Genomic DNA, 14,995 nt, shown 5'->3' with positions numbered 1-14,995 from the left:
AGAAACATTGTATGGTTGGAAGCCTCACAGAACGTGGTCTCTTCCCACATCTGAACACCACCCTCAGGCTTTCTTAGAGCCACACTTGGCTCCACCCAGCTTCTTAGGGTGTGTGTCTTCAGTCCTGTTCCATGGAATTTTGGGAATTTTCCAGGAATTTTCCAGGATTTTCCCCATGGAATTTTCCAGGCAAGAATACTGAAGTGGGTTGCTGTGCCCTCCTCCAGGGGATCTTCCCAACCCAGGGATTGAACCTGCATCTTCTGCATTGGCAGGTGGGTTCTTTACCACTAGTGCAGCCTGAGAAGTCCAAAACTGGGTTTCAGTTCAGTTCAGTTGCTCAGTCATGTCGACTCTTTGTGACCCCCATGAATTGCAGCATGCCAGGCCTCCCTGTCCATCACCAACTCCTGGAGTTCACTCAGACTCATGTCCATTGAATCGGTGATGCCATCCAGCCATCTCATCCTCAGTCGTTCCTTTCTCCTCCTGCCCCCAATCCCTCCCAGCATTAGGGTCTTTTCCAATGAGTCAACTCTTCGCATGAGGTGGCCAAAGTATTGGAGTTTCAGCTTTAGCATCAGTCCTTCCAATGAACACCCAGGACTGATCTCCTTTAGGATGGACTGGTTGGATCTCCTTGCAGTCCAAGGAACTCTCAAGAGTCTTCTCCAACACCACAGTTCAAAAGCATCAATTCTTTGGCCCTCAGCTTTCTTCACAGTCCAACTCTCATATCCATACATGACCACTGGAAAAACCATAGCCTTGACCAGATGGACCTTTGTTGGCAAAATAATGTCTTTGCTTTTTAATATGCTATCTAGGTTGGTTATAACTTTCCTTCCAAGGAGTAAGCGTCTTTTAATTTCATGGCTGCAATCACCATCTGCAGTGATTTTGGAGCCCCCCAAAATAAAGTCAGCTACTATTTTCACTGTTTCCCCATCTGTTTCCCATGAAGTGATGGGACCAGATGCCATGATCTTAGTTTTCTGAATTTGAGCTTTAAGCCAACTTTTTCACTCTCCTCTTTCACTTTCATCAAAAGGCTCTTTAGTTACTCTTCACTTTCTGCCATAAGAGTGGTGTCATCTGCATATCTGAGGTTATTGATATTTCTCCCAGCAATCTTCATTCCAGCTTGTGTTTCTTCCAGTCCAGCGTTTCTCATGATGTACTCTGCATAGAAGTTAAATAAGCAGGGTAACAATATACAGCCTTGACGTACTTCTTTTCCTATTTGGAACCAGTGTGTTGTTCCATGTCCAGTTCTAACTGTTGCTTCCTGGCCTGTGTACAGGTTTCTCAAGAGGCAGGTCAGGTGGTCTGGTATTCCCATCTCTCTCAGAATTTTCCACAGTTTATTGTGATCCACTCAGTCAAAGGCTTTGGCATAGTCAATAAAGCAGAAATAGATGTATTTTTCTGGAACTCTCTTGCTTTTTCGATGATCCAGCGGATGTTGGCAATTTGATCTCTGGTTCTTCTGCCTTTTCTAAAACCAGCTTGAACACCTGGAAGTTCATGGTTCACATATTGCTGAAGCCTGGCTTGGAGAATTTTGAGCATTACTTTACTAGCATGTGAGATGAGTGCAATTGTGTGGTAGTTTGAGCATTCTTTGGCATTGCCTTTCTTTGGGATTGGAATGAAAACTGACCTTTTCCAGTCCTGTGGCCACTGCTGAGTTTTCCAAATTTGCTGGCAACTGGGTTTAATAATCTACAAATCAAGGTGCAAAAATAATTCAGGATATCTTCCTGTCTTTCCCATGAAATAAAATTGTTTACTTGGGATATTTCTCCATATATGTGTACAGAAAAACTATCAGTAATGCACTTTGCTTACTTGAAAGGAACATGATATATCTGTGACTCAAGTACATAATGTAAAAGTCACTCTTTTAGACCCTGAAGTCTTCATAGAAAGTTTTTCTCAGTGTGAAATAATGGGTCTTTCCAACTCTGCTCCCCTTTACTTCACATTTCAGAGTTGGATATAAAGGCTCTTCGAGTATTGTCAAATTGGAGAAGGAAATTGCAACCCACTGCAGTATTCTTGCCTGGAGAATCCCATGGACAGAGGAGCCTGGTGGGCTATAGTCCATGGGATTGCAAAGAGTCAAACACGACTGAATGACTATTACGGTATAGTCAAATAATGACTTACAGAGGAAATAATGGACAGAATTTCCTCAGTTATAGTTTTGCCTCTATATAATTTTGCAGGAGCATTTATCCCTCTCTACTCTTAGTGACCACTAGAGGACAATAAATCAGAAGAGGAAAACTAGGAAAGAGACTAGCACCCCCTTTTTTTTTTTAAATGAAAACATAGTACACATGGCTTTTGTTTTTAACTTGAGTTGATGATGGACAGGGAGGCCTGGCGTGCTGCGATTCATGGGGTCGCTAAGAGTCAGACACGACTGAGCAACTGAACTGAACTTACACAAAAGGACACAAATGACAAGTGTACAACAGGGTTTCTCGATTTCAGCATCAGTGAAATTTTTGGCAATATGGTTCTTTCTGGGGGAGGGAGGGGCTGTCCTATGTACTGTAAGATGTTTAGCAGTGTTCATGGCTTCTACCCAGTAGACACCAGTAGCACTCCTCCCCTTTTCAGTGGTGACAATGACAGATTCCTGCCAACATTACCACATGTCCCATAAAGAGCAAATGTCTTTGAGAAGCACTGATGTACAGCTTTGCAAATTATCACAGTTTCTGTGTAACTACCATTCAGGCAACGAAATAGAAATGCTACTGACACCCCAGAAGCTTTTCTTCTTCCTCCTCCCAATCACTAGTCCCTTCTTATTCTCCAAATATAAGTATTATCCGGCTAACACCATAAGTTAACTTTGACTTTTTTATACTTTAAATTGATTTTATGCTTTAAATTGATTTTAATTGTTTAAATTGTTGATTTTATACTTAAAATATAAAAAAAATTCAAATTTTTTATACTTTAAATTGACTCATACAGGGTGTGTGTTTTTGTTCATAACTACTTTTGGTCAACATTATGTTTGTGAGACATCCATTTTTGTTGCATTTGGCAGATGTCTACTCATTTTCACTTTTATACTCATTTCACTCATTTTCACTATAGTGTTCTGTTAATACTCTATTTATAACTATATAAGGATTCATATACCATTTTATCATTGATGTATATTTGGGATGTTTCTAGCTTTCACCTCTTAAAAATAGTGTTGTTATAAATATTCTTGAGCATGTTTCTTGGTACATTTGTGTATGTATTTCCATTGAATATGTACATAGTAAAGTTGCTGGGTCATAGAATTTATACATGTGTTTCATAGCAGTTGTTGTTTAGTAGCTAAGTTATGTCTGACTCTTTGTGACCCTATGGACTATAGCCCTCCAGGCTCCTCCGTCCATGGGATTTCCCAGGGAAGAATACTGGAGTGGGTTACCAGTTCCTCATCCAGGGGATTTTCCCAGATCAGGGATCAAACCCATGTCTCCTACCTTAGCAGGTGGATTCTTTACCACTGTGCCACCTGGAAAGCCCCACGATGCCAATTGTTTTCCAAAGTGGTTGTGCCAAGTTATCCTTTCACTAGCAAGGCATGAGTGTTGGTTACTTTATATTTTTACAACAGTGTTTTTGGTTTTTCCATTTTTATAATTTTGTTGAGTGTGTAGTGGATTAATTGCATTTTTCTTTATTACCAATGAGAATGAGGATATCTTCATATGTTGACTGACCATTTGAACATCCTTTTCTGTGAAGTGCTGGTTCAGGTCTCTTGCCTTTTTCTGTTAGGTTATCAGCCTTTTACTGACTAGTGTGAAGGAATTCTTTATATATTCTGTGTACAAACCATGTTGGTTCCTTGTGTTTCAGATATTTTTTCATTCTCTCCTTTTCATTCTCTCAGTGGTGTATTGAAGAACAGAAATCTCTAATTTTAGTAACTCAATTTGTTCATCTTTTCCTGTATGAGATTAGTAGTTTTTTTCTTTCTGTATCCTAACAGGAAAAAAAAAAAGCTTCTTGTAAAAGTTGATGAAAATATTCTCCCATGTGATCTCCTGTAAGTGTTATTGTATTACCTTTTTAGACTTACAATCTACTTGGAACTGATTTTTGCATGTGCTAGGAGTTACAGATTCATTTTTATATTTTAATATGAATATCCATTTGACCCAGCAACATTTATTGAAAGGACCATTTTTTTCCATTTCTCTACAGTGTCACCTTCACAAATCAAGTTTCATTTCTGACTACTCTATTACATGTGTAATGTGCCAATGACACATTATTTTAATTCAATGTAGCTTTATAAAATTTTATATCCAGTAGGCTTGCCACTTTGCTGATTTTGTTCAAAATGCCCTGGCTATTATTGGTCCCTGGTATTTTCAAATACATTTAGAGTCACCTTTCCATAAAACAGGTCCTACTAGCGTTTTTATAGGGACTACATTACATCTACAGAAAGTTATGGAGAGAATTGATGTCTTTCAGTATTTAGTCTATTGATCCACAAACACTATGCCCTTTCATTAGTTTACCTTTAATTTCTTTTAGTAATATTTCATATAATAATTTTCCTGATATATCTTATATATCATTAGATTTAATCCAAGTATTTGATCATTGTGTTATTATAAACAGTATCCTTAAAATTTTTTTATTTTCTAGTTGTTATTGATATGGAGAAATGCAGTTGATTTGGGTAGTCTAACTTTATATTTGGAAATCTTGTTAAACCCATTTATTAATTAAAATTATTCCTGTGGCACCATTCAAATTTTATTTTTGCACAAGTGTGTCTTCTTTTCTAACACTTGACATCTTTTTTTCTTTCTGTATTGCATATTTGTTTTCAATTTTATTCATTTCTTATTCTTTCTTTTACTTTTTTTAGAATTTTTCATTAATAGTGTTTTGATTCATATGTTTAGAGACTTCATTTTTCCATCCTTTGTTCTTTTCTAACATATACATTTAAGGATATGAATTTCCCTATTTGTACTGCTTTGGCTGCATCTCACACATTTTCATATCCATTATTTTTTATGATATTGATTTCATTCTGTTTTCTAATTTCCATCACCTTTTTTTCCCAACTATGAGTTATTTACAATTGTCTTTTGATATCTAATTTCATGGGGATTTTTGATGTCTTTTTGATATGGAAATTAGCTTTCTTTCACTTTGGTCAGAGAACATACTCTATATAATTTCATTCTTTGAAATTCAGCCCAGAAAATCTTCAATTTTGTTAAATGTTCCAATTTCCTTGAAAAAATGAATTCTACCATATTGATCTGAATATCTTAGTTTTGTCTTTTAATGATATTTGTTAATTGTGTTGTCAAAATCTTCCATATCTCTACTGATTTTTTTAATCTATATAGTCTATGTGATATTGAGGGAAAAATACACTAATCCCTCTCAATAATGATTGTGGATTTTCTATTTTCCTTTTTAGCTTGATAATATTTGTTTTGCATACGTTGAATTTAGAGTCTTGATTGCTTAAGTATTTGGAATTGTGAGATTTTATAGTTGTACAGAAACCTTTATAATTAAGAAAACTCTCTTCTTATCTCTAGTTATGATTTTTTCCTTTTCAGTTCAGTTCAGTCGCTCAGTCGTGTCCGACTCTTTGTGACCCCATGAATCGCAGCACGCCAGGCCTCCCTGTCCGTGGCGTCACCATCTCCCGGAGTTCACTCAGACTCACGTCCATCGAGTCAGTGATGCCATCCAGCCATCTCATCCTGGGTCGTCCCCTTCTCCTCCTGCCCCCAATCCCTCCCAGCATCAGAGTCTTTTCCAATGAGTCAACTCTTCGCATGAGGTATCCAAAGTACTAGAGCTTCAGCTTTAGCATCATTCCTTCCAAAGACATCCCAGGGTTGATCTCCTTCAGAATGGACTGGTACTTTATAATGAGTATGGCCTCAGTTGCTTTCTTTTGGTTGACATATGCCGGGGGAATCCTCTTTATCCTTTACTTGCAACTTTTTTCTTTCCTTATATTTACCATATGTCTCTTATAAGTGGAATATTATCATGTGTGCATATTTTAAATCTAGGCTGACAGTTGTCATTTAATTAGGATATTTGTCCCATTTGTAGTAATAACATAACCCATATATTTTATTTAAAATTTACCACTCTTTTACTTATTCTTTTTTTGGTCCCATCTATTCTGTTCTTTTATCTCTACTCATTTGTCTTCATTTAGGTTGTTGCAATATTTTTCTATTTATCTCTAATATTTATACATTTTTTACTACTCATCTAATGATTACTCTAGAGATTACAGCATACATCCTTGACTTGTTAAACTATAATATTAATTAGTAGTTTTGGTACTTCTAAGACAATATCAGGACTTAAAAACACTTTGATTGCTTTTACTCCCCTCCTAGTGCTATTGTATATTTTAAATATTTGTATATCTATACACACACATATATACACATAGCTGAGTGTGTGTGTGTATACATGTATGTATGTATGTAAGATTTGTCTTAGTCTATTTAGGCAGCTGTAACAGAATACCATAGACTAGGTGGCTCTTAAACAACAGAAATATCTTTTTCACAGTCCTGGAGATCAGGGTTCTGGCAGATTTGTTGTCTGGTGAGGGTGTGCTTCCTGGTTCATAGCCAGCTGTCTTTGCACTGTGTCCTCACCTGGCAGAAGAGGGAAGAAGAGACAAAGGAAGTCTCTGGAGAATCTTTTTATAAAGGGAATGATCACTTCCCAAAGACTCCATCCAAATAACCATTGCACTGGGGGTTACATTTCAATATATGAATTATTATGGAAGGGGTACATTCAGTCTATAACATAATTAATCCCACAAAATATTCTTATTTTATAGTCATTATTTCACTTAGATTTACTACTTAGTTACCCTTTCCATAACTATTTTCATATCCTTAAATTCACCTACTCATGGATAGTAAAAATTCATTTGTGAGTGGACCTGAGCACTTCCTACCCATGTTATTCAGGGGTCAACCATATTTGAAAAACAATAAAGCTTAGTGAGACTCTGTTTAATAGTATGTATCAATTGAGAATATACTTTTTTTTTCTAGCAAGGAAATTGGATAGGCCTGTAAATATTCAAGATTACCTTAACCAGATCATGGTTTAAGCTAATTTCAAAATTGAAGCCTTAGTCCTTGAGAGAGTGGATCTGTTTGGGGATCACATTTATTCCTGGATAATACTAATAGTCCTACAAGGTCTCAAAATATATACCAATTAAATAAGAGAGGTGATTGATTTTCTGTATTATAAATAGTAGAAATAAGCACACCAAGAGTTCAGAATGTGTGTTAGTACAGTTGGATTGAATAAATATCAAAATTTGTTTGTTTTTCCACCCAGTTCTTTTCCCACCAAACTCTGCCAAGAGTGAGGTTTGTTATTTCAAGTGATGAAAGGAAAAGGGATTTTAACAAATGACTGACCTACTAATTGCAGAGTCTGAAGACTTATAAGGAATATCTCAGTAACTGTTTCTCCATTTCTTATACCATATTATTTTATTTGATCCCTAATATTTGATCATTTTCAGTTTTTATTCCATTTCTGTTTACCTCTTCTCTACATCCTGAACCCTCATTTGCTCACACAACAGCAACTAAGGACTGTGACTCATGAGGCTTTCAATCAATCAGGAGTTGCCTCAAGCTTTTGTATGGGGAGAGGAATTTTGTCTTTAATTTCTAAATGTCAGTTGTAATTACTGAAACACTCTTTTCAATACAAGACCCAAGAGGTTTGTGTATTCATGCATTGCTAATTGAAAGTTTTGCCATCAGCTCATCTGGCAGTCAGTATAGATGGTAATTGCAGGTCTAATTCATAAAAAATCTCCCCTCAATCTGGTCAGATCCATATTAGGTTATATATAATAGAGAGAAGCTTTTAATGTGTTAAGTCATTGGAATTTGCAAGTTGTTTGTTATGGAAGTTAGCTTACCTAACAAAACTAACATAATCCCTTCCCGTGTGGTTTTTTTTTCCCCTTAATACTTATATGGTATATACTTTCCTCCTCTTGTATATTATCTTTATTCCTCCACTAGAATATAAGCTTCACAACCATGAGAGCAGGGCCTGTTATCTGTAGTGTTCAATGAAGTAGTTCTAGTGCCTAAAAGAATGCCAATGGTAAATACTCAATGATGAGTAAATAGATGGCAAGGCCCCACTTAAAGCACTTCAGGCTTAAGCAAGTTATGGAACAAATGTGGTTTTCTTCAGAATTAATGTGCGCACACGCACACATATGCACGGACACACATCAGGCCAAATATATTTGCCCTCTGAAGAGAGTAAATTTCCAGTTGTCACAGAAAGATATGACAAGTTGTTGTCAGAAGGATATAAGAATAAATAATTAAAAAAAAAAAAAAGGTCTGTGTCTTCCTGAGGGGATGTTAAAACCTCAATACAGAACTTCAGAATTACTTGTACTTTTTTTTTTTAATGTGATAATAACTTAATAAACCCAACTATCCACCTATCCACTTGCTCTATCTTTTGACCCATCTGTCCATCCTCACTACAACAATTATTGATAACCTTTTGGAATACTAGAGGATAAGGATACAAAGATGGATGAAATATAGACTACCCTCAGTGGTTTCATAGTCTAAGGAGGAGGAGTTTATTACATTATTATCTCATCACTAGAATAAATTCTGTATTCGTGCATTACAATGTTCTGAGGAAGAAACAGCTTTCAATGTGTGGTTCTTATACCTCTTTTTAAAAATTTTATTTATTTTAATTGGAGGCTAGTTACAATATTGTGGTGGTTTTCGCCATACATTGACATGAATCAGTCATGGGTTGTACATGTGTCCCACCATCCTGAATCCCTCTCCAACCTCCTTCCCCACCCCATCCCTCTGGGTTGTCCCAGAGCACCAGCTTGGACAACAACAACTTATAGTTGTAGCATCTGTGTGGCAGCTGGAAATTTACAAGATGTGTGTTTCACTTAGTAGAAACAGAATCTCTTCTCATTTTAAAAACCGAAAACAGAGACCATTATTTCTTCAGCTACAAGTCTATGTGATCTCAGAGATTATCTGTCAGTGTTGGAAGTACCCTGTTTGCTATTCATGGGGTGGTTTTTGAGAGGAAGCATGAATGGTACTCTACTGGCAGTGAACACCCTTAATTTGTTGTGAGAGAATGCTGTAGTGCCAGTGGGCTGTCTCTATGTTCAATAGACCATAAAATTGAAATTCCCACCCTGACCTCTAAGAGATGAGATGAGTCAGAAAGTGACTCATTCTCTAATCAGTTGGAAAACACAACCTTTGTTGTCATTTACCTTGGAATGGGTAAAAGTAAAGAGCTTTAATTGCTGTAGCACTGAAAAGGATTACAGCAGAAACTAATAAAGGGAGCCTACCTCCTTCAATGGGATGATCAGCCCTTGACATTTTTTGCAGCCCCTTCTGGTTCTAACAAGTTGGTTGCTGTTGGTCTCCTTTTAAAATTAACTCTATAGAAACAGAATGAAAGGGACCCTGACACAGCCAGTTAGTTCATGTGGCTATCCTAATGAGACCTACAAAATTCCGCATGATTATGTTAGCGGAGGCAGTTGCTTTCCAACACAAAGACAGCCATAATGATCAGTTTTCCTAATTAGCACCTCAGTTGAACTCAAACCCCAAAGATAAAAGCAACATGATCAGGAGCCCAAAAATGAAATACTTCTGATATGATGTTGATGAACTGATCTTATTTATATTCATGCCATGTGGTGACATTTCATGCTGCTATTTGTCTTTGTGGAAGCCTTTGTCATGTTTAAGGAGGAATCCACTGTTTTTGTTTTCGATGAATTGGTAGTGATGACTGAAAACAGATGAAATAGACCTGAGATAGATGAAATATGAGTCCCTGTCACTAACTTGAAAGACGATAGTACCAATGATTGGAACATATACAGAGAGGGTACAGAGGGAATGCATAGTGCTTTGTTATGAAAAGGAGAAATACAGACCCTGACATGTGAAAACTGATCTGACATTTACATGTAGGTCTTGATGTTGTTAGAAGGTGATCTGGGGCAGGCTGTGGTGTTCTCCTAGTAGACATAAATGACCTCAGAGTACCAGCATCCCACAGGATCACTGTGTATCCATGATGAAGTGAGACACAGTAAGAATTCTTCATAATCTTATTTTAGCATAGATGAAAACAAGGTGACTGGTCAAGCCACAATGTATCACACATCCCCGTTTCTTGGTTAATATGAATTTCCTCTTACTTCCTTACTAATTACAGCTTTAGCCTTCTTCTAGACTACCCTTCTTTTAGGTAAAACTGAAGTTATCAATGATAGCCTTGTCCCTGCTCCCTGACATCACGTAGTCTAGAGCAAATCCCTGCTGTCTTGAAATCTCCCTAAAATTACCTAACATAACCCCAAGTGAAAGTGAAAGTCCCTCAGTCATGTCTGACTCTTTGCAACCCTGTGGATTACAGCCTGCCAGGATCCTCTGTCCATGGATTCTTCAGGCAAGAATCCTGGAGTGGGTTGTCATTTCCTTCTCCAGGGGATCTTCCCAACCGAGAGATTGGACCTGGGTCTCCTGCATTGGAGGCAGAATCTTTACGCCCTGAGCCACCAGGGAAGCCCAACATAAGCCCCAGTCCTATATTAAATTCTTTCAAACGCCGCCTTCTCAAGACTTCCCATGGTTTTTCATGGCATGTTTTCCTTCATTGCAATGAACAAAAATTTCAACTTGTTCAACTATACCTGTGTATCTGGAGATCTTTTGGTCCTCATGGGTACTAGTAATTGCCACATACTCACTTAAACATCACTCCTTTTTTTTTAAGGTTTCTATAATCTAGCTACAAGGGAAATTTCACATTGTAGTAATCCCACACTGAGCCACAGATTTTGGGGGTGATGTGTGCGTGCTTAGTCCCTCAGTCATTTCCAACTCTTTGCGACTCCATGGACTATAGCCCACCAGTGTCCTCTGCCATTTGACTCTCCATGCAAGAATACTGGAGTGGGTAGCCTATCCCTTTTCCAGGGGAACTTCCTGACCCAGGAATTGAACCACGGTCTCATGCATTGCAGGATAATTCTTCACCAACTGAGCTACCAGGGAACTTTTGAGGATGATAAGAAGCTGTTTGGAGTACCTTGACATGCTACTTTAAATCACTTATTAATCATATATGTGGAGAAGGCAATGGCACCCCACTCCAGTACTCTTGCCTGGAAAATCCCATGGACGGGGGTTCCTGGTAGGCTGCAGTCCATAGGGTCGCGAAGAGTCGGACACGACTGAGCGACTTCACTTTCACTTTTCACTTTCATGCACTGGAGAAGGAAATGGCAACCCACTCCAGTGTTCTTGCCTGGAGAATCCCAGGGACGGGGGAGCCTGGTGGGCTGCCGTCTATGGGGTCGCACAGAGTCAGACATGACTGAAGTGACTTAGCAGCAGTAACAGCAATCATATATGAACGCCTTCTCCCTTTTTTAGAATACTTTGTTCACTGTGGTTTAGTATCTTAATACCCACATAGATTAGAGGGATTTTTAAATGTAGAAGTATCATACATATCAAGACACTCTACATATACTGTTTAAACAATAGTAAAACGAGTATCTATGTATTTATCACTCAGTTTAAGAGACCATTCTTGTTTTCCATTCCTTATTCCCTTGCTCTACTTTATGGTTTTATTGTACTTGCACATATCCCTAAATAATATATTTTCTAATTTTTCAATTTTGAATTCTGTAGAATGGAAATTATACTGTATGTGTTCTTTGTGTCTTTTTTAGCTCAGCATTTTTTGTGTGTGTGAAATCTATCCATGTTTACTTTTCTGTTTTTAATTTATTTTTTGGCTGTGCAGCATGGCATGTGGGATCTCAGTTTCCCGACCAAGGATCGAACCTCTGTCCCGTGCCATTGCATAGAGTCTTAACCACTGGATCACCTGGGATGTCCCTCTATCTATGGTTATGTGAATATCATTCCATTCCTCTTCACTGTTGCATCATCCTGCAGTGTGCCTGTTTTCTTGTTGATGGACATTTTTGTTGTTTTAGTTTATAATGTTAACCCCAAAATGCTGGTATCACCTTCTTGTACGTATAGCCTAACAAACACATACAGCAGTTTCCTTATTGTAGAGTTTTTAAAACTGAGTCATGACCCATTGATGGGTCCTGGCCAGCACATTAAAAAAGAAGGGGAAACAGAAAATGTCAGTATACATATAATTATATGTATGTAATTCTACATATACTTCCTTGTGTGTGTGTGTGAGTGTGTGTATTTATTTTCTGGATTGTGATGTAAAACTTTGTTTTTCTTTCCAATTCCCCCTCCCTCCAACTCCCACTCCATCTCTGATAAGCGTAGATCTAACCTCTTTCCCTATGTGTTTGGAGATTTTCTTAATTGACCTCCAACACTGTTAGTTCCTGGTGTACAACATAAGTCTAGTTACCATCTGTCAAAAATGTTTGAGAAAACTCCTGTAGGAAGTACGCCTTAGGAATGAAATTGTAGGGCAAAATGGTATGAACATTTTCAGCTTTTTAAGATGTTAAATTGTGTTTTATAATTGTTGTACCAATTTAAATTCTACCAACATTTTATAAAACTTTACAATCTTACCAACACCTGGCATCATGAAAATTTTTGATCGTTGTTCAACTGGTAGATCCAGATGGATATCTTAACTATGATTTTTATTTGAATTTTTCTGATTACTAATGAGGTTGAGTATCCTTTCAGAGGTTTATTAACCATTTGGGGTTCCTTTTCTGTGATACAACTATGTATTGCCCAATTTTCTTGTAGGCTGTTAATCTGTTCTTTACTGATTTGAAGGTGTTTGTGACCCCCTTCATTTGTAAAAATCCTTTTGCCTTAAGATCTGTTTTGTCTGCTATTAATACAGTAATATCAAGTTTCTTTTGGTAAATATTTACATGGTATATTTTTTTCTTACCATTTGCCTTTCAACCTTTTTGTGTCTATATGCTTGCAAGGATACTATATAGCATATATGCATATATATGCTCTATATGTGTGTATGTGTATTTAAATATTTGCTATGCATATATGCTATATATACATGCTATGCATCTATATTATATATATAATTCTTAAGTTCAACTTGACAGTATTTTTCTTAAAGTATAGAGTTTAGTCCATTGTAATTCCTGTAATATTTGATTTTATTTATATTATCTATAAATTGATGGAAGTACTATATTTTTCTCATTCCATTTTATCCTTTCTACTATTATAGATATTATATGAGTTTTTATTTTAGTGGTTACCCTAGAAATTACACCATTCATATTTAATTTCACAAATCATTAGTTTTACCCTTCTTCTAATCAACAAAAGGAACTTGATATTCTTAAACTCCAACTGTCTTCACCCAGGCTTATATATACTTTTTGTCCTATGTTTTAGAAACATTTATTTTCAGTTCAACATTTTAGGTATCATGTTTGTTTTACATCACCATTTGTTTAGATTTATCCATGTGTTTTACCAATTCCATTTGTTACCATTCCTTTTTATATGTTAGATCTGCTTTACTTCCTCTTTTTCTTTCTTTCTTTTGGTCATGTGACTCAGCTTTGGGGATCTTAGTTTTCCTGACCAGGGCATGAACTGCAGACCACAGCAGTGAAAGCACGATGTCCTAACTACTGGACCGCTAGGGAATTACTTTACCTCCTCTTTAGAAGATCCTTTAGTGAAAATCTATTTTGGTAAATTATGTCAGTTTTTATTATACTGAACATTTTTTATTTCACCCTTACTCGTAAACAATGGTTTCTCTGGATACATGATTTTAGATAGATATTTTCTCTCAGAACTTTAAAGATATCATTTCACTGGCTTCTAGCTTGTGTTATTTCTAATGGAAGTCAACTGTCATTCTAATCATCATTCCTTTGTTTGTAATATGTTTTTTTCTCCTCTCTAGCTATTTTAAAGATAGTCTCTTTATCTGTAGAGTTCATAATGTGTTGAAGGATTTCTTGTTACTTTTCTTGTTGGAAAGAAAGAAAGGAGTAAATATATACCATCATCCCCATATCGCCAGGGTCGTTGTCTTTTTTACTTCTGTACTCTTAGCCTTATTGTTTTTTCATTACTAAGTCGTGTCTGACTCTTTTAGGACCCCATGGACTATAGCCCACCAGGCTCCTCTGTCTGTGAGATTTCCCGGGCAAGAATACTGGAGTTGGTTGCCATTTCCTTCTCCAGGGGATCTTCCTGAACCATGGATCAAACCCAGGTTTCCTGCTTTGCAGACAGGTTTTTTACTGCCTGAGACAGGAATGCAATAAATAATTGATATGTAATGAATGAATTAAATAATTCTAGCTTCCTTATGAATAATAAGAAGGAAACTTGTCATATTTCAGTGTATCTAACTACCATATCTTATCTCAGCTCTCTCCAGCAGTTAATAGAAAATAAAGGAAAAAAATGAATGTTTAGGGCACTCTTTTTTTTTAGGATATGATTGCCTACTTTTTCCCTATAAGTCTAAGGAGAACTTGACTTTACATTTAAATAAGCTATCAAGCAAAAGTTTGTGGTCCCAAGAGTTTAATGTTAAAGAAAATTAGAACCTACTAAATTCTAAATATTCAGTAATCATTAATCACATATTACAAGTGTAACTCAGTTTCAGTCAAACTCTTCAGAGTATGACTTGTAGGAAACACAATGTTTATTCAAAGCTTTGTATTTCTGAAATATTAGATTCATATGGCAGAGAGAAAAATTTCATAGTAGGTTTCATGTTTCTTTTATTTCTTCTTTCACTCCTTTATTCCTGTCCCTCTGCTCCAAACAGAGAGACATAGTCACAGATGTGTGCACGCACACACAGCCAGTCACAGCCCATCATATGAAATACTACATGTTATTCCTTTTCA

At 36.7% G+C, this 14,995-nt stretch overlaps 1 protein-coding gene across 1 annotated transcript in view; it reads left to right on the top strand.

Annotated features, from left to right (window-relative positions):
- Positions 1–14,995, top strand: part of SYTL5 (synaptotagmin like 5) — a 111,721-nt gene that overhangs the window by 31,017 nt on the left and 65,709 nt on the right. The gene's annotated exons all lie outside the window — the stretch shown is intronic.

This window comes from Budorcas taxicolor, chromosome X (genome assembly GCF_023091745.1).
Source record: "Budorcas taxicolor isolate Tak-1 chromosome X, Takin1.1, whole genome shotgun sequence".
Classification (NCBI taxonomy): Eukaryota; Metazoa; Chordata; class Mammalia; order Artiodactyla; family Bovidae; genus Budorcas; species Budorcas taxicolor.
This window is presented reverse-complemented; position numbering and strand designations above follow the sequence as displayed.